Source organism: Panthera tigris, chromosome B4, assembly GCF_018350195.1.
Source record: "Panthera tigris isolate Pti1 chromosome B4, P.tigris_Pti1_mat1.1, whole genome shotgun sequence".
NCBI lineage: Eukaryota > Metazoa > Chordata > Mammalia > Carnivora > Felidae > Panthera > Panthera tigris.
The window spans coordinates 81262811-81284339 of NC_056666.1; the positions used below are offsets into that span (position 1 = coordinate 81262811).

Below are 21529 nucleotides of genomic sequence, written 5' to 3' on the forward strand. Positions count from 1 at the left end.
TAAGGCAAAAAGTGTTATCACTGTGTTTGACACAGAAATAGCTTTCCTTTCACGGTTTCCACTCACGCCTCCTCAATATACTTATCAGAAACATTAACACCAGAGATTAAAGAAACTTAAATTCTGGATTTGGACCAAAAGCCGTTCTGGGATTGTTCCTCAGCCAACATCAACTAACTACATTAACACCAGCTGAAATTATTTCACTCTCCAAGGCTTGTTTAAGGCCATCAATAAATTGGGAGGAAAAAAACCCAGAATTTCTTTTGGAAATTCCAAGTAACTGATTATGTGAAGGCTTCATTTGATTGCTTTAAAGTATTCTTTTCTTCCAGAAGTGGAAGATACTGTCTATACACCACTCACCCATTTCCCAGAATAAATCTCCCAGTGTTTAGACTCCATTAAAGAGATGAAGGACTGCTGTAATGTTTTAGGAAGAGCTGACAGCACTCCCAAGAATGTATCACACAAGTAACAACAGATTAAATGAATATTAACAGTAGATTTAGTAAGTGAAAAATAGACTCCAGATATAGAAAAGGATTACATATATAGTCCACCAGCCCCTCTTTTCCTCATACTTGAGGCATGTAATTGATGCCTTACACAACTCTGGAAACTAGATCATGTCCTTGCTCCTAAATATCTTGAAAAATAAATTGACACCCTTGTTTGATTCACACCTATTTACTTCCTAGGTCTTTTAGAGAACTGAACATCTTAGAGTGAAGGGTAACCTTACTTATATCGGCAGATAATCTGCAATTCAGGGCTGCTTCTTGAAGTCCTTTATTTCACATATTTTTAGGTGACCTGATATTCAATGCTGCACAAACCCAGACCTATCAATATCTTCAATCAACTAAAAAATTATGAACTCTTGTTTCTTTTAACTATAATTCAATTAACTATTCCATCTAATTTTGACAAGACATATGAAACTGTTTCTAAGAGAAAATAATTTTCTAAGTCTCTCAAAAACCATAGACATAATGGTTTTAGTTGATTATCCCTGAGTACCGTGAGGATTAGAAAAATGAAGATTATGTTTGTATGGGCTTTTATGTGGACTTCTGGTCGCTCTTACTCATGGACCCAGACTCACCTCACAGACAGCTCTGGGATGGTATTGATTATCCAATCATTTCATTTCTAACATGTGGCCAAGACCTTCCTACCAAGGTATTTGTGCTATTTCTAAAGGTAATTGCTACTCCAAAGTCTGGGAGAATAAACCAAGAATTCCCTCTGGTTTACATAGCCCTGATATTTGAACCTTCCAAAATCAATAAAAATGAGAATTTTACCAAGATTGATGTTTGTTTTATGTGCCAAACATGAGTGAATAAACACAAGTCCCAGGTGAATTGGGTTCCAATGTTATTAATGAATCTTTTGTGTAATCTTTTGGCAAAGATCCTGAAACATGTAGGACTGGGGACCATGTCCTCAGAGACCTGAAGATTCGACAATGATATTCAACACAGGACTTTTACACAAAATAAAAACCAAATTAAGAAGAGCAAGTCTACCATTTCTTCCTTTTATTCAATAACATCTATAGCTGCTAATAGCTGCTGACAGAATACAGTTACCCCTTTTCTCCTTCTGTAACATTACCTTAAATGACTCATTATAAACAAATATAGACAAGTTAAACTTAAATGTAATAACCACCCTAATATCTCAGATTACAGCCTTCAAGAAATTTCCTATGTAAATATATTCATATTGTTATATTTTAAAATATGAAACACTTTGCATATTTTTCAGATTACTTAATAATTAAAAACTTAAAACTTTTTATCTCAATAATTACAAATTTGTATCATTTAGGTACCATGTAATATTTCTTTTTGGAGAATTCATCATAATTAGATATCAATCCTAACAGTTGAAACTTTGTAATTTCTAAAAAGTTGTTTTCACCATTATAAAAAATAACTACTTTGAACTGATCAAATTGTTCTACAATTTTTATTATAAATTCATGTTGTCTCTTTTTAAATCAACTATCAGCTGTGATGCAAAATGCATTCTTGAAAATCTTTGTCTATTTACAGTATTTCCTAGAAGTGAGCGTTACTACTTGTATGCATATTAACAATTTAATTGTTATGTGTGCTGCAAATATTTTCCCCACTCTTTTGTTGGTCTTTAATTGTGTTTATGCCATGCTTTATTTTTTTAGCATAGAATCTCATGATATATTTAGAAAAAAATGTATATTTATCTGCATCTTACATATTTTTCATATATATTCTTCTCACTTTATACTTTTAAAATGAACCATGCTGTTCTATTTTTCAAATTTGTTTATTAACAGAGGTAAATATTTTAATAGTGACTTTACTAGTTTTCTTTCAAATTGCTCACTTTCAGAGATTTAACTGTTTTTGTATGATTTGTGGTTACCCTCAATATTTTTATTTTTGTTTTGTTTATGCTTTATTTTACTTTTTATAATTTTAGTAAAATATATATAACAAAATTTACCATCTCAACTACTTTCAGAGTATAGTTTGTAAGTGTTAAGTACATGACACATCTCCAAAGGCAAGGGAATTAAAAGCAAAAATGAACTATTGGGACCTCATGAACATAAAAAGCTGCACTGCAAAGGAAACCATCAACAAAACTAAAAGGCAACCAACAGAATGGGAAAAGATATTTGCAAATGACATATCAGACAAAGGGCTAGTATCCAAAATCTATAAAGAGCTCACCAAACTCCACACCCGAAAAACAAATAATCCATTGAAGAAGTGGGCAGAAGACAAGAGATACTTTTCCAAAGATGACATCCAGATGGCCAACTGACATGAAAAGATGCTCAATGTCACTCCTCATCAGGGAAATACAAATCAAAGCCACACTGAGATACCACCTCGCACTAGTCAGAGTGGCTAAAATGAACACATCAGGAAACTATAGATGCTGGTGAGGATGTGGAGAAACAGGAACCCTCTTGCACTGCTGGTGGGAATGCAAACTGGTGCAGCCACTCTGGAAAACAGTGTGGAGATTCCTCAAAAAAATTAAAAATAGAACTACCCTATGACCCAGCAATTGCACTGCCAAGAATTTACCCAAGGGCTACAGGAGTGCTGATGCATAGGGGCACATGTACCCCAATGTTTATAGCAGCACTTTCAACAATAGCCAAATTATGGAAAGAGCCTAAATGTCCATCAACTGAGAATGGATATAGATGTAGTTTATATATACAACGGAATACTACTGGACAATAAGAATGAAATCATGCCATTTGCAGCAACATGGATGCAACTGGAGGGTATTATGCTAAATGAAATAAGTCAGTGAGAGAAAGACAGATATATGTTTTCACTCATATGTGGAAACCAAGAAACTTAACACAAGACCATGGGGGAAGGGAGGAGAGAAAAAATATTTGCAAACAGAGGGAGAGAGGCAAACCATAAAAGACTCTTAAATACAGAGAACAAACTGAGGGTTGATGGGGGGTGGGGGAGAGGGGAAAGTGGGTGATGGGCATTGAGAAGGGCCCTTGTTGGGATGGGCACTGGTGTTGTATGTAAGCCAACTTGACAATAAATTATATTTCAAAAAATTCATCATGAAAATGTAAATTATAAATATACATGTGCCCAAATACATAAATCAAATATTAACAAAACTGAGGGGAAAATAGACAGAAATACAATAGGAAATTTCAATACCCCAACTTCTTGGATAAAACATCCAGGCAGAAAATCAATAAGGAAACAGATGATCTAAATAGCGTTACAAAGCAAATGGATCTAACAAACTTCTACAGAACATTCCACCCAACAGCAACAGAATACACATTCCTCTTGGGGGGCATACAGCATATTCTGCAGGATAGTTCCCATTTTAAGTCACACTACAACAAAAATATCCTAAAATTGACTATGGTGATAGTGGCACAATATACTAAAAACCATTGAATCGTACACTTTAAATGGGTAAATTGCATGGTATATGAATTACATATCAATAAAACTTTAAAAAAACTGTCAGTTACATTACAAGAAGGGAATATTTAGGATAATCTCACTCATGATCAAACACAAAATTTGCAAACAAGATGTTAACAAAATTAATCCAATGATATATAAAAAGGATGATATTATGGGCATTGAGGAAGGCACCTGTTGGGATGAGCACTGGGTGTTGTATGGAAACCAATTTGACAATAAATTTCATATTAAAAAAATAAAATAATAAAAATAAGATGATAAGCCAAGATAAATTCTTATTAATTCTTAAGATCCAAGGCTGATTTGAGATCTGAAAATTAATGTAATTTACCACATTAATAGAATATAAAAATCATATGATTCAATAAATTTCAAAAAAGTTTGATAAAATTCCATATTTTTCATGATAAAACCCTTTCACAAATAAAAAATGAACTTCTCTAATCTGATAAACTATACCCATATTCCCACAAATATCTAGCAAACATCATACTTAACGTTGAAATGTTTATAGTTTATTTCTGAGATCAGGAATAAGACAAGGATATTTGATATCATCACTTCTACTTAGCAGTGTCCTGGAAGCTCTACCCAGAACAATAAATCGAGAGAAAGGAATAAAGAAATAGAAGAACTTAAAAGAAATGCACAAAACTAAGTTTACTTAGAAATGAAATTGTTTTTATGTAGAAAATCCAAAATAATCTAAGGAAAAAAATTCAGAATTTATAAGGCAACTTAAAGTTCATGAATACAAAATTAGTACTCACTAAACATGTTTGCTTCTTATATAGGAATGAAAACTGGGAAGATAAAAACTTTTAATGATTTCCTTTACACCAGCACCCAAAAGAATGAATACTTATAAATAAATCTAACGAGTCATGTGCAATTCTAAACACACAGACACATACGAACCCAAAAGAAAAAACTATAAAATACTGAAATTTTAAAATAACCAAATAAATGAATGGGGATACCATGTTAATGAATTGGAACAGTCACTACTCTAAAAATGTAAATTGACGACTGTATGCTACCATATATGAGAGACAAAGAAGCAAAAATTGTACAATAGGCACCTCCCACCCTGCTATGCTCGGGGCTTAGCCTTTTGGGTCTTAGCCCGATAGGCCTGTGCCAGCAGGAAGAAAGCTGCCTCCTGGAAAGAAAAGCCTAAATGTCCCGACTCTCTGTGTGTGACTCACCGCTACAGTACCACAACCTTAGCGTTTAAAACAACACAATCTTGTTCTCTTACGGTTCTGGAGCTTCCAAAGACCTCCCGTGTTCCGTGGCTCATGGCTGCTTCCTTGCAACGCTCCAACCCACGCACTTACATCCAACCGCACACCTACCCACTTCCGGCTTCCAGCCTCACTCTTATAGGGATCCTTGTGATTACATTGGGCCCACCTGGATAACCAAAAACCATCTTCCCATCTCAAGACCCTTAACCTAATCACATAGGTAAAGACTTTTTTTTTTTTTTTCCCAGCCAAACAAGGTAATATATGCACCGGTTCTGGGTAATATATGCACCGGTTCTGGGTAATATATGCACCGGTTAGGACATGAACATCTTTGGGGGCCATTATTCTGTCTACCAAAGTTACCAATATTTATATTTTTTAAATTAAGACAAAATTTTAAAATTAATTAGAGAGCATTTGAACCTCTTTGTAAACACCTGTGTCCAATTCCCAATTAATTTGTTGTTTTCAGGTGCTGACTTTCAGGGCTAAGTAATGATTTTTTTTTCTTTTATTTGGAAACTTTCTGGAGCACGTGAGTGTGATGACTGTGGTATTGTCTGGGTTACTAAGCAGCTTGGATGAGCATCTCTGTAGGAATCACTCTGGTAGGTTATATTTAAAAACTGTTTCTTCCAAATGTTCAGAACAGGGCCAGGTCTCTACTAAGAAGCGGCCTTAAATCTGCTACAGGAAAAAAGAAAGAAAAAAGGTAGAGCTTATAAAATGCAGAAGGTGATTAAATCACTTTGTTTAATATTAACAGCTGTCTAATAACCAGTGAGGAAGCAAGGAGGATTAAAGGAGAGAGGAAAAACCTGCAGCGCAGCTTCTTGACTGATCATTGAACCAGTTAATCACATTCTGATTAGAAGTGAGTGGAGAAAGAAAACATGGGCACCATATTCCTGTGAGTTTTCTCTTCTAGGCGTGGAAAAGAGGAACCATAGTGCTAAGATGCCCTTGGACTGGAGCTGGAGACCAAAAAACAAACAACAACCAAAGACAAAAATAAAAGACCTCAGTAAGATCTGGGTAGGGCAAGCCCGTGCTGAAATGTATTTGCTTTTGTTTTGTTTCTTCCTTGAATTGGTAATTGCAGAACATCCACCCCCTTAATGCCGGGAGGAGAGGTGTGAAGTCTCCTGGTCTCTCAGTCTAATGAGAAAAACCCCCTACCACCAGTTGCTACACAGAGCTCTGGGTTTTGAAGGTTCAAGTTGCTACTGCTAAAACAAGTAAAATTGAAAGCACATTTGTAAAGAGATTAACACAGCTCTAAAATGAGGAAGTTCAATGTTTACCTAAATGGTTCCCCCCCTTCCTGCTCCCCGCTTGCTTCTCATAACATTTTATGTGTATTTTCATCTCCTGGGAGGGCATTAACTAATACATAATGTTACTTTATTAAAAAATTATTGATGAGGGAGGATAAGGCAAGCTGACAGGATGCAACCGCCACCAATGGGATATTGTGATACTCCTCAGGCACTCCTGGCTGCCCAAGAACAAAGGGAAAAACAAATGGTTAACCGATAGAGATCACAGTCCTGCAAGACCTAAGTCTCCATCACCCCTCCACAGTGATATGAGAAACAAAGACAGAAAGAAATTGCAGATAGAACTAAATTTCCTTATAACCTGCAGCCCATTGACAGATACTAGAGTCAGGCAAAGTAAAACATTTCTCCAGTAACTCCTTACTGTCTTAATGTTAATGCTTTGCTAGAGGGAAAAACCACCTTAGTTTGACAACAGCTAGGCCTCCAGCATCCTATGAGTCTTCTTTAGCATATGGAAATTTCACTGGAAACTTCCCCTGGACTTTACCTCCCCAACTCCATAGTATATAACCAGTCTCTCCTCATGGTCCTGGGGCAGCTCTTCCTGCCCACAGGTCATGTCCGTGCTTTAATAAACCACATTTTTGCACCAGAAATAAATATATACATACATAAATAATAAATAATAAATAATAAAATAAAAATGTAAATTGTTAGGCTACCTGGGTGGCTCAGTCAGTCATGATCTCATAGTTCATAGGATGGAGCCCCACATCAGGGTCTGTGCTGTCAGCTTGGGATCCTCTCTTTTGCTCTCTCTCTGCCCCTCCTCTGCTCATGCTCTCTCTCTCTCTCTCTCTCTCACACAAACTTTAAAAATTTTTTTAATTAAAAACTAAAAATGTAAATTATTCCCAAGTTGACCCTTCAATTTAAAACAAATTCCATTAGAATCCTAGCAAATTATTTTCCTATAAATTAATCATCTGATTCTAAAATTTATATGAAAATTCAGAGAACCAAAACTAGACAAACACCCCTGAAAAAGAACAGAATTATATTGGCAATAGTACAGAAAAATAGACCAATAGGATAGAAAAGGAAGTGCAGAAAGAGACCCATGTGAAGGTTTCCCTGTCTCCATTTCCCAAGCCTGTCTTACCTCCCTTGGACCCTCCTTCCCCACCTCAGCCCCTATTTCCTCCTTCCCAATAGAAGGAAGCTCTAATATTGTTGTGAGGGCTTGCCCTTCTCTCTTGATAACTGACCCACATTTGTAAAAGATCTGAAGGCATTTCTACAGTAAGTGTGACTTCTGCAATTCTATAGGGATATACAGAATTTTTTTTTTATTATTTTGGGTGGAGAGAGGGGCTACGAGCCAGCAAGTCACTTACATGCACATGTGGATTCTCTGATGCCAGCTCAGATTTCTCAAGTTCTCAGCTACTGAGCTTTATGAAAAGCTGGCCCTGCTGAGCACTGTGGAAGGCTGAGGGGTGATCTCTGGACTTGGGATAAAATGATGGTTACTTAGCACAACATACCCAGATCCTGTATTCTTGGTAAGCTGAATGACATCTTTGGGTTTAGCAAGTTCCCTGCACGTTTTGAGTTTGAAATAGCAGCAGTTGACTTATAAATTAGCAGTGATTAATGAATATATGAATGATAATTAGTTCTGCTTTAATAGGACCCATGGGGCCACCTGGGTGTCTCAGTCAGTTAAACGTCTGACTCTTGGTTTCGACTCAGGTCATGATCTCACAGGTTCAGAAACTGAGTCCCCCGTCAGACTCTGGGCTGATAGTGTGGAGCTTGTTTGAGATTCTCTGTCTCCCTGTCTCTCTGCCCCTTTCCTGCTCATGCTCTCTCTCCCTCTCTGAAAAGTAAAATAAATATATTTAAAAAACAAAAATTAATAATCAGATGGGGAAGAGTGACTTGAGTAGATCATATGAGTATGTCCTACACAGAACTCATCAGATGATTCCCAGCATTTCAACAGGGTAAAAAGAACATGGTGAGAATAATTTCATCTTTTTTTTTTTTTTTTTTTTTTTTGCTGCCACTGTTACTATTATGATTACATTTCTTACCTCTGTGGACACTGCCCCACAGGTGCTGGTTAAGTTTTTTTCTTTGTTTTTCTTTGTTTTGTTTTGTTTGCCAAAGTTAATTTCACCATAGATTCATTAGTGGTTTGAATAGTCACCAAGGACATTTCCATTTTTCCACTTAGTTGTTCCCTGTGCACTTGAGCAGATAAAACCAATAAAGCACATGTCATTTCTATTAATGAAAATTTATAAAGCAACCCATTTCTTTGCAGAAAGGTCAGGCCATGTTCACTTCCACAGCCAGGCAGAGTTACTAACATTTACTTAGCATTGTTTGTCCATTCTTTCAGTCACAGAATTCAGGAAAAATATTATTTGATAGCTTAAAGAGAGATAGGAACTCTCATCAGATCCATTTTAGACTTAGTGATGATAAGAGCGAAGGGTGCCATTCCCTATGCCACTGCATATTATCTTGCATTTGCAGGCACTCTTACCTGGAAGACTATGTGGGGCTTCAAAGTATGCCAAAGTTAACTCAAAATCATAGCCACTAGTACCCAGTGTTTCTCAGACCCAAGAAGGAACTTAGGGTTAAATTTCCCAAAAAATGATGGGGAACCACCAGAAAGTAAGTATGAAACATTTGTCATTTTGTGGCTAAATGTTCAGGAACTGGAATCATAGAAGGTGTAGAAAAGCTGTCCCTGGGTAAAGACAGTGAATTTAGGGGCACCTGGGTGGCTCAGTTGGTTAGGCGACCGACTTCAGCTCAGGTCATGATCTCGTAGTTTGTGAGTTTGAGCCCCGCATCAGGCTCTGTGCTGACAGCTCAGAGCCTGGAGCCTACTTCAGATTCTGTGGCTCCCCCTCTCTCTACCCCTCCCCTGCTCATGTTCTATGTCTCTCTGTCTCTCAATAATAAATAAACGTTAAAAAAAATACATATGAATGGTTCCATGTGTACTTAAAAAAAAAAGACAGTGAATTTAGATATTTTTGCTAAAAAAATCTGAGTACAAAAGTACTTTCATGTGCAGAAAGGATCTGAAAAGTAATCTCTGGGCTGCCATTTGTTTATTATAACATAGTAATGAATCTGAACATGATTCTTGAGCAGTGTTCTTGGAAAAGATCAGAGTTAAGGGTAAGAACTGCCAGCGACACACACAACTGGTTGGGGGGGGTGGGGGGAGGGGGTGTAGTCACTGCTGTGCTATAATGAGAAGGACCAAAAAAGGCTATCAAAAATTCTCTCTCCCTTTTTCATAGATTCTTAGAACACAAGAGCTAGAAATAATTTCAAAGGGGAAACCACCCACCTAAAACATCCTGCTAAATGGTTAAATTATCCTTGAACATTTCCAGCCTATCTCTTGGGCTCCCTCAGTCCTAAAAGAACTCATAGTAATTAATGTCATGTTAATTAGGTTAAACATCATTGTAAGATTTGGAGCCTCTGATGTTCATTGTTTTTTTTACTGGTGAATTCAGTCAAATAACAAAACATGTAAAATAATACATTTATTATTAATTTAAAACATTAAAAGATCAGGGAAATGTAATGATGATTTTTTACTGAAGTAACCATTTAGAATAAAGTGGTATACCTCCCTATAAGAAAAATGCCAGTGAAACAATTATCAGGATTATCAGGTTAGGAAAAAATATTAAAAATAATACTCAAAATAATAATTCCCAAATCCCCAAGGCTTTGGAAAATAGAGATTCTCATTTACAAATGGTGGGAGTATACACAGGGACACATTTTCCAAAGGACTAGTTTGGGAATAAGTATGAGAAGTATTTTATTCCATTTTTTTTACCAGTTCTTATTTTTTTTTAATATCAAATTTATTGTCAATTTGGTTTCCATACAACACCCAGTGCTCATCCTAACAGGTGCCCTCCTCAATAACCATCACCACCCTCCCCTCCCTCCCACCCCCCATCTACCCTCAGTTTTTTCTGTTATTAAGAGTCTCGTATGCTTTGGCTCTCTCCCTCTCTAACCTCTTTTTTTTTCCTTCCCCTCCCCCATGGACTTCTGTTAAGTTTCTCAGGATCCACATAAGAGTGAAAACATATGGAATCTTTCTCTGTATGACTTATTTCACTTAGCATAACACTCTCCAGTTCCATCCACATTGCTACAAAAGGCCATATTTCATTGTTTCTCCCTGCCATGTACTATTCCATTATGTATATAAACCACAATTTCTTTATCCATTCGTCAGTTGGTGGACATTTAGACTCCTTCCATAATTTGGCTATTGTTGAGAGTGCTGCTATAAACACTGGGGTACAAGTGCCCCTATGCATCAGCACTCCTGTAGCCCTTGGGTAAATTCCTAGCAGTGCTATTGCTGGGTCATAGGGTATGTCCATTTTTAATTTTTTGAGGAACCTCCACACTGTTTTCCAGGCAGCTGCACCAGTTTGCATTCCCACCAACAGTGCAAGAGGGTTCCCGTTTCTCCACATCCTCTCCAGCATCTATAGTTTCCTGATTTGTTCATTTTGGCCACTCTGACTGGCGTAAGGTGATATCTGAGTGTGGTTTTGATTTGTATTTCCCTGATGAGGAGCGATGTTGAGCATCTTTTCATGTGCCTGTTGGCCATCCGGATGTCTTCTTTAGAGAAGTGTCTATTCATGTTTTCTACCCATCTCTTCACTGGATCATTTGTTTTTTGAGTGTGGAGTTTGGTGAGCTCTTTATAGATTTTGGATACTAGCCCTTAGTCTGATATGTCATTTGCAAATATCTTTTCCTATTCTGTTGGTTGCCTTTTAGTTTTGTCGATTTTTCCTTTGCTGTGCAGAAGCTTTTTATGTTCATGAGGTCCCAATAGTTCATTTTTGCTTTTAATTCCCTTGCCTTTGGGGATGTGTCAAGTAAGAGATTGCTACGGCTGAGGTCAGAGAGGTTTTTTCCTGCTTTCTCCTCTAGGGTTTTGATGGTTTCCTGTCTCACATTCAGGTCCTTTATCCATTTTGAGTTTATTTTTGTGAATGGTGTAAGAAAGTGGTCTGGTTTCATCCTTCTGCATGTTGCTGTCCAGCTCTCCCAGCACCATTTGTTAAAGAGACTGTCTTTTTTCCATTGGATATTCTTTCCTGCTTTGTCAAAGATTAGTTGACCATACTTTTGTGGGTCTAGTTCTGGGGTTTCTATTCTATTCCATTGGTCTATGTGTCTGTTTTTGTGCCAATACCATGCTCTCTTGATGATTACAGCTTTGTAGTAGAGGCTAAAGTCTGGGATTGTGATGTCTCATGCTTTGGTCTTCTTCTTCAAAATTACTTTGGCTATTTGGGGCCTTTTATGGTTCCATACAAATTTTAGGATTGCTTGTACTAGCTTCGAGAAGAATGCTGGTGCAATTTTGATTGGGATTGCATTGAATGTGTATATAGCTTTGGGTAGTATTGACATTTTGACAATATTTATTCTTCCAACCCATGAGCACGGAATGTTTTTCCATTTCTTTATATCTTCTTCAATTTCCATCATAAGCTTTCTATACTTTTCAGCATACAGATCTTGTACATCTTTGGTTAGATTTATTCCTAGGTATTTTATGCTTCTTGGTGCAATTGTGAATGGGATCAGTTTCTTTATTTGTCTTTCTGTTGCTTCATTATTAGTGTATAAGAATGCAACTGATTTCTGGACATTAATTTTGTATCCTGCGACTTTGCTGAATTCATGTATCAGTTCTAGCAGACTTTTGGTGGAGTCTATCGGATTTTCCATGTATAATATCATGTCATCTGCAAAAAGTGAAAGCTTGACTTCATCTTTGCCAATTTTGATGCCTTTGATTTCCTTTTGTGGTCTTATTGCTGATGCTAGAACTTCCAACACTATGTTAAGCAACAGCAGTGAGAGTGGACATCCCTGTCGTGTTCCTGAACTCAGGGAGAAAGCTCTCAGTTTTTCCCCATTGAGGATGATATTAGCTGTGGGCTTTTCATAAATGGCTTTTATTATGTTTAGATATGTTCCTTCTATCCCGACTTTCTTGAGGGTTTTTCTTAAGAAACGTTGCTGAATTTTGTCAAATGCTTTTTCTGCATCGATTGACAGGATCATATGGTTCTTATCTTTTCTTTTATTAATGTGATGTATCACATTGATTGATTTGTGAATGTTGAACCAGCCCTGCATCCCAGAAATGAATCCCACTTGATCATGGTGAATAATTCTTTTTATATGCTGTTGAATTCGATTTGCTAGTATCTTATTGAGAATTTTTACATCCATATTCATCAGGGATATTGGCCTGTAGTTCTCTTTTTTTACTGGGTCTCTGTCTGGATAGGAATCAAAGTAATGCTGGCTTCATAGAATGAGTCTGGAAGTTTTTCTTCCCTTTCTATTTTTTGGAACAGCTTGAGAAGGATAGGTATTATCTCTGCTTTAAATGTCTGGTAGAACTCCCCTGGGAAGCCATCTGGTCCTGGACTCCTATTTGTTCGGAGATTTTTGATAACTGATTCAATTTCTTCGCTGGTTATGGGTCTGTTCAAGCTTTCTATTTCCTCCTGATTGAGTTTTGGAAGTGTGTGGGTGTTTAGGAATTTGTCCGTTTCTTCCAGGTTGTCCAGTTTGTTGGCATACAATTTTTCATAGTATTCCCTGGTAATTGCTTGTATTTCTGAGGGATTGGTTGTAATAATTATATTTTCATTCATGATTTTTTCTATTTGGGTCATCTCCCTTTTCTTTTTGAGAAGCCTGGCTAGAGGTTAATCAATTTTGTTTATTTTTTCAAAAAACCAACTCTTGGTTTCGTTGATCTGCTCTACAGTTTTTTTAGATTCTATATTGTTTATTTCTGCTCTAATCTTTATTATTTCTCTTCTTCTGCTGGGTTTAGGGTTTCTTTGCTGTTCTACTTCTGTTTCCTTTAGGTGTGCTGTTAGATTTTGTATTTGGGATTTTTCTTATTTCTGGAGATAGGCCTGGATTGCAATGTATTTCCCTCTCAGGACTGCCTTTGCTGCATCCCAAAGCGTTTGGATTGTTGTAGTTTCATTTTCATTTGTTTCCATATATTTCTTAATTTCTTCTCTAATTGCCTGGTTGACCCATTCATTCTTTAGTAGGGTGTTCTTTAACCTCCATGCTTTTGGAGGTTTTCCACACTTTTTCCTATGGTTGATTTCAAGCTTCACAGCATTGTGGTCTAAAAGTATGCATGGTATGATCTCAATTCTTGTATACTTATCAAGGGCTGTTTTGTGACCCAGTATATGATCTATCTTGGAGAATGTTCCATGTGCACTCGAGAAGAAAGTATATTCTGTTGCTTTGGGATGCAGAGTTCTAAATATATCTGTCAAGTCCATCTGATCCAGTGTATCATTCAGGGCCCTTGTTTCTTTATTGACCATGTGTCTAGATGATCTATCCATTGTTGTAAGTGGCGTATTAAAGTCCCCTGCAATTACCACATTCTTATTAATAAGGTTGCTTATGTTTGTGATTAATTGTTTTACATATTTGGGGGCTCCCGTATTCGGTGCATAGACATTTATAATTGTTAGTTCTTCCTGATGGATAGACCCTGTAATGATTATATAATGCCCTTCTTCATCTCTTGTTACAGCCTTCAATTTAAAGTCTAGTTTGTCTGATATAAGTATGGTTACTCCAGCTTTCTTTTGACTTCCAGTAGCATGATAGTTCTCCATCCCCTCACTTTCAATCTGAAGGTGTCCTCAGGTCTAAAATGAGTCTCTTGTAGATAGCAAATAGATGGGTCTTGTTTTTTTATCCATTCTGTTACCCTATGCCTTTTTGTTGGAGCATTTAGTCCATTTACATTCAGTGTTATTATAGAAAGATATGAGTTTCGAGTCATTGTGATGTCTGTAGGTTTCATGCTTGTAGCCATGTCTCTGGTACTTTGTCTCACAGGATCCCCCTTAGGATCTCTTATAGGGCTGGTTTAGTGGTGATGAATTCCTTCAGTTTTTGTTTGTTTGGGAAGACCTTTATCTCTCCTTCTATTCTAAATGACAGACTTGCTGGATAAAGGATTCTCGGCTGCATATTTTTTCTGTTCATCACATTGAAGGTTTCCTGCCATTCTTTTCTGGCCTGCCAAGTTTCAGTAGAGAGATCAGTCACGAATCGTATCAGTCTCCCTTTATATGTTAGAGCACGTTTATCCCTAGCTGCTTTCAGAATTTTCTCTTTATCCTTGTATTTGCCAGTTTCACTATGATATGTCATGCAGAAGATTGATTCAAGTTATGTCTGAAGGGAGTTCTCTGTGCCTCTTGGATTTCAATGCCTTTTTCCTTCCCCAGATCAGGGAAGTTCTCAGCTATTATTTCTTCAAGTACACCTTCAGCACCTTTCCCTCTCTCTTCCTCCTCTGGAATACCAATTATGCATAGATTATTTCTCTTTAGTGCATCACTTAGTTCTCTAATTTTCCCCTCATACTCCTGGATTTTTTTATCTCTCTTTTTCTCAGCTTCCTCTTTTTCCATAATTTTATCTTCTAATTCACCTATTCTCTCCCCTGCCACTTTAATCCAAGCTGTGGTCAATTCCATTTTATTTTGCAGCTCATTTATAGCATTTTTAGCTCCTCATGACTGTTTCTTAGTCCCTTTTTCTCTGTAGTAATAGATTCTCTGCTGTCCTCTATACTTTCTTCAAGCCCAGCAATTAATTTTATGACTATTATTTTAAATTCATTTTCTGTTACATTGCTTAAATCGTTTTTGATCAGTTCATTAGCTGTTGCTGCTTCCTGGAGTTTCTTTTGAGGAGAATACTTCTGTGTCATCATTTTGGATAGTCCCTGAGGTGTTGCGGAACTGCAGGGCTCTTCCTCTGTGCTGTCTGGAGTAACTTGCGTTGGTGGGTGGGGCCGCAGTCAGACCCGATGTCTGCCCCCAGCCCACCGCTGTGGCCACAGTCAGACTGGTGTGTACCTTATCTTCCCCTCTCCAGGGGCAGGACTCACTGTGGAGTGGTGTGGCCCCTGTCTGGGCTACCTGCACACTGCCAGGCTTGTGGTGCCGGTTCATTGGGATCTGACATATTAGCCAGAGTGAATCCACAAGGTGCACGGGGCGGGAGGGGCAGACTCAGCTTGCTTTGCCTTCAGTGGTCCGCTTCAGGAGGGGCCCTGTGGCACTGGGAGGGAGGCAGACCCGTTGGAGGGGTGGATCCACAGAAGCACAGCATTGGGTGTTTGCACAGTGCAAGCAAGTTCCCTGATGGGCACTGGTTCCCTTTGGGATTTTGGCTGGGGGATGGGCTAGGGATATGGCACTGGTGAGTGCCTTTGTTCCCTGTCAAGCTGAGCTCTGTCCTCTAGGGATCAACAACTATCCCTCCCTGTTTCCTCTCACCCTCCCGCTCCTCGAGCAGAGCTGTTGACTTATAACATTCCAGATGTTAAGTCCCACTGGCTGTCAGAACTCATGCAGTATGGCCCCTCTGCTTTTGCAAGACAGACTCAGCAATTCCGCCTTGCCAGGAGGGCTGCCCCTCCACCGCCCGGGCTCCCTCCCACCAGTCCGTGTAGTGTGCACCGCCTCTCTGTCCTTGCTACCCTCTTCCCTGGGCCTGTCGTCTATGCTTGGTTCTGGAGAGTCTGCTCTGCTAGTCTTCTGGCAGTTTTCTGGGTTATTTAGGCAGATATGGGTGGAATCTAAGTGGTCAGCAGGACGCGGTGAGCCCAGTGTCCACCTACACCGCCATCTTCCTCTGTATCCACCAGTTCTTAAATGTGAAATTAACCTGATGAGGATAAAAAGATTTATATACAGAATGTCCACTAAAACATTAGACAACAGATGGAAGCAATCTTAATGTTCAGTATTAGAACTACTAATTTTATGATTTACTTCCTTATATGATGGGACAGGACAAGCAAGTAAAATTGTATTTGAAGAATATTTAATCACATGAGGAAAATACATCATAAGTGCTTTGAAAATAACTGAATGGATAAAGTGAGGTTGAGACAGGAAAGAACGAAATGTTATTTTCAATATAATATTATTTTTATAAAATATAAGTAACTGGAAAACACAATTATATGTACAAACAGGTTGTAGATAAATACAAGATAATAATGATGGACTGTGGGTGTTGTCATTATGGGAGATTTTCCTTTCTTTATTACACTTTTTTATTGGTTGTAGATGAATATAGTAAATGAGTATCTACTCGTTTTATTATGGAGGATTCAAACAAGTAATGTTATTATCTTTAAAGAGAAAAATAATAACAATCTCCATAATTTAAAATTATCCCTGATGTCAGGAAATGAAACAGTCATGGTTTAAAACTTCAGTATTTAATTTCTTCATCCTGAACTTTTCCTCTTAAAGTAATCATCCAATGATGTGAAGTTATTTACAAATCTCATTTCAGCCATTTCCACTGAATTGATGACACATTTTATGATATATAATAGTGTATAATCTAGTGATATTAACTGGGGTCAGTGTATTGGCCAACATGAATGCACTGGGTGATGCAGGTAGAAGAAAATGAAGAGAAGAACATTAGTGGCACTAAGTGAAAAGATGTGGCTCTTAAGAAACCTTCATGTCTTGGTTTAGGAAAGCAATCTCTGCATGAGATTCATCTGCTGACACTCAGGCAAACCCTTTATCCCATAAGCCTAGGTCATCAGCCTTTTTCTATGATGGCATCTGTAACCCCTATCACACTGCAGCAACTCTCCTCAATAGAAAAGAAATGATGACTTCCCTACGCATGGAAGGGAAAAAACACTTAAAGTATTTTATAGGGAATATCCTAAAGCAACATTAAAAAATATTCATATTACAAAATAATTGCTGCCTCATGAACAGATTTCATTCTAGTCATTTATTTTTTAATGTTGATTTATTTTTGAGAGAGAGAGAGAGCATGAGCAAGGGAGGGGCAGAGAGAGAAGGGACAGAAGTTCTGAAGCAGGCTCCCTGCTGACAGCAGAGAGCCTGATGCGGGGCTTGAACTCAGGAACCATGAACTGAAGTCGGCCACTTAACTAACTGAGCCACCTAGGTGCCCTTCATTCTAGTCATTCACTGAAGAAATACAGATGCTCCAGACATACTGTTTGTGGTTAGGAAACATTTGAAAAGCTAACATTTTAATGAATTTGTGATTATTAGAATTGAGTAAGGATAAGCAATTGCCCCAAATCCTAAAATTACAGATTTCCTGAAACACTTAAACTTTAATCCAGTTTCTGGTTCAAATTCCAGCTCTGGTACTTCTTAGAAGAACAGTATTGCCACAATTGCTGGGAAGGGTACATGAATAGGTAGGAAATGTGAGAAATGAAAAAGTACTCAACAGCTTCATGGAGGATGGTGACAATGGTTTCTTTGACAGGATCCTCAAGAGAAGCAACACAGGGAGATAGTCTTGTAAGGAAACTCATAAGAATGGATTGTGATTTTTCAGCTTTTAAGAATATCCATACCTAATAACCAGATTCATGTATTCTCCATGTCATATTTAATTTGTGTTAAGTATTAATGCCTGATAATAACGGTTCTTTGGGGAAATAAGCACAGGCTGAGCCTATCTTTGGGCCAGAGTGCTGAGGAGCATTGATAAGGGCAGCAAGATTAGTGACATTACCAAAGGCAAAGTGAGTCTTCAGAGAATGGAAGCACGGCAAAGAAGGCAACTCCTTACCCAAGTGGTATTCCCCTATGTCTGCCCACCTAGGAGGATCCAGATGTTACGTTATTAATAGAGATGGCAAGTAGCCTTAGAAGGCATTTGGAAACTGAAATATCTATGCGTTAAACTACAGAACTCCAATACGGATCATGGAAACCTAAGGACAGAATTCTGTTTTCTAGGAAGGATATCAGAACATCCTACTTGTCAGTGTTCTAGGGGGGCTTGGGAAGGGTGGGATTCTAGACAACAGATGGATGTTTAAATGGGAATTCAGAAAAGGAAACAAAACAGAGGCCAATAAAACTGATATATTGGAGAGCCAAAAACTCAAATATTTCAGCCTATTATAAAAGGAAAGCAAAGAAGAAATACTGTAGCAGTGTGGGACTCAAGAAATTTCATGTAATTCTCCCAGTTCACCCACACAGTAAAGGCTTTTCCAGGATGCTGGGGAGATTAAGGAATTACTTGAAGGGAACAAGTGTTGCAAAGCATGGAAAATAATATAACCAAGCCACTGATAGTATTATATTATGATAGGATATGAAAATGATTTGCTGATATGCTGTCCTGACAAATGGTGAAATAAAAATTTTATACATATTTTTTCTATTTATTAATATTCATGGATCTCCTGCTCTACACTGAGGATTGGGGATACTGCCTTAATCCCCGAGGCTGCCCTAATCCCAGAGAACTGTGAAATCCTTGTGGTATTTTCTATCTACTTTAAAATTGGTCCTGGGGGCACCTGGGTGGCTCAGTCTGTTAAGCTTTCAACTTCAGCTCAGGTCATAATCTCACATTCATGAGTTCAAGCCTTACATTGGGTTCTGTGCTGACAGCTCAGAGCCTGGAGCCTGCTTTGGATTCTGTGTCTCCCTTTCTCTCTGCCCCTCCCTCACTCGCGCTCTGTCTCTCTCTCTCTCAAAAATAAATAAACATTAAAAAAAAAAAAAACTTTCCACTCCTGTAACTGGAGTGGAAATGAAACTCCAGAGGGATCTATTCTATAAACCACATTCTGAAGCCCAAGGTAAAGCAGAGTCCAGGGAAATGAAGCACAATGCAATCACTTCTAACATCAGATTACTGACAATCAAATAAAAGTGTCAAAATGAGGGGCGCCTGGGTGGCTCAGTCGGTTAAGCGTCCGACTTCGGCTCAGGTCATGATCTCGCGGTCCGTGAGTTCGAGCCCCGCGTCGGGCTCTGTGCTGACAGCTCAGAGCCTGGAGCCTGTTTCGGATTCTGTGTCTCCCTCTCTCTCTGACCCTCCCCTGTTCATGCTCTGTCTCTCTCTGTCTCAAAAATAAATAAATAAACGTTAAAAAAAAATAAAAAAATTAAAAAAAAGTGTCAAAATGTGCTTCTACTGGCCTGCTGGGCTACTTTTCACTATATAGGTATTGAAATATTATTTTTATGTTCTATTCCTCAGATTCAAGGTTTGTGATTTATTAATACAGACTCATTATATATCTGAAGACAGTGATGAAAAATCATTCTGCAATAACATTCATTCTACTAGGATTGACAGGTAGCCCACTACTACAGGTTTTTCTTTCAGTATTTCTGTTTTTCACCTACATTTTCACTGTTGCTGGAAATCTAATCATTATTCTCCTCACTCTGGTTGACTCTCACCTCAAAACACCCATGTACTTTTTCCTTTGGAATTTTTCCATCTTAGAAATAATATTTACAACTGTCTGTGTTTTTCGATTCCTGTACAGCCTGACAACTGGGGACAAAAATGTTACCTATAATGCTTGTGCCATCCAATTCTTTTTTGTCATCCTCATCGGAGCAACAGAATTTTTTCTTCTAACTGCATGTGCTATGATCACTATGTGGCCATCTGCAAACCCCTGCACTACAGTACCATCATGAGTGAAAGAGTATGCACCATGGTTGTCCTTTGCTGTTGGCTGATTGGGTTAATTGTCATACTCCCACCGCTTAGCCTGGGAGTCCAGCTAGATTTCAGTAACTCTAATCTCATTGACCATTTTGGCTGTGATGCATCTCCTCTTCTGAAGATTGTATGCTCAGACACCAATTTGTAGAGCAACTTATTTTAATCATGGCTGTGCTGACCCTCATAGTCACATTATTCTGTGTAATTATGTCCTACACATACATCATCAAGACTATTTTAAGACTCCCTTCAGCTCAGCAAAGAAAAAAGCCTTTCTTCACTTGTTCTTCCCACATGATCGTAGTCTCCATCTTCCTATGGAAGCTGCATCTTCATCTATATCAGACCAGCAAAGGAAGGAGTTGCCATTAATAAGGTGGTGTCATTGCTCAAAACCTCAGTTATCCCATTGATAAACTCTTTCATTTACACACTATGGAATAAGCAAGTCAAACAAGCCTTCAAATACTCAATTAAAAAGATGGCATTTCTTTCAAAGGATTAGGAAACTAAAAAGATTTTTTAAATTAAAAAAAATAGATATCTAATGTCACTTCTCACTTTATCCTGATTCCAAAACATTTGTGATCTATTCCCATAGATATTCCACAGGTTTTTGTTGATACAAATTTACTGTTTCCAAATTTTTTTGGTGTATATATTACCTTTTTCTAGGTCATAGTGTGTTTACAATACCCTGGAGTCTGTTTGAACTTGAGTCTGTTGTTGGACACCAAGCAAGGAGATAAAGTGGGGTGAGTCTTGAACAAGTTTAAATGACCTCAAAAGAGGTCATTACATGTTTTTCAGACAAGAAGAGATCAAACCCTTGAACAGGATAATAAGTGTCTGCTTCTCTGGGGCTTCAGTAAAATCTACTAACCTGTGCCCTCTAGTAACCCCTGGAGATTGTGAATTCAATTTGCATCAAAATTAACTCATCCACAAGATTAGACTTGGTTGGGTTTCCAAAAGTTTCAATCCTGTAGTTACAGGAGATACAGGTTTTTGGTTTTTTTTTTAGGGAAGTCATAGTTTCCTAACTCCTTTTTCATACCTTGAGATGGAAATTTAAAATCCTGAGATAATCACTTTTCTTTCTGCAAGGTCTCCAGATACTTCAAAATAAACAACCAAAGTTACAGTTCTTATATTCCTCATTTTCCACTAAAACATTCCATGATAGCAGCCACTTGGTAAAAGCAAGCCATAATGGCAGCCAACATTCAAGGGGTGACAAAACCCATCTACTTATAGGAAGACTGTAAAGTATTATGGATATTTCTACAAATCAACATTTAATGGGTGCTTGACTCATGTCTAAGCTAGATGGCAAGAT

General features: G+C 37.9%; 1 pseudogene; it reads left to right on the plus strand.

The window, feature by feature from the left end:
• The first annotated feature begins 19763 nt into the window (after positions 1-19763).
• Positions 19764-20695, plus strand: LOC102969159 (annotated as a pseudogene).
• Positions 20696-21529: the final 834 nt, after the last annotated feature.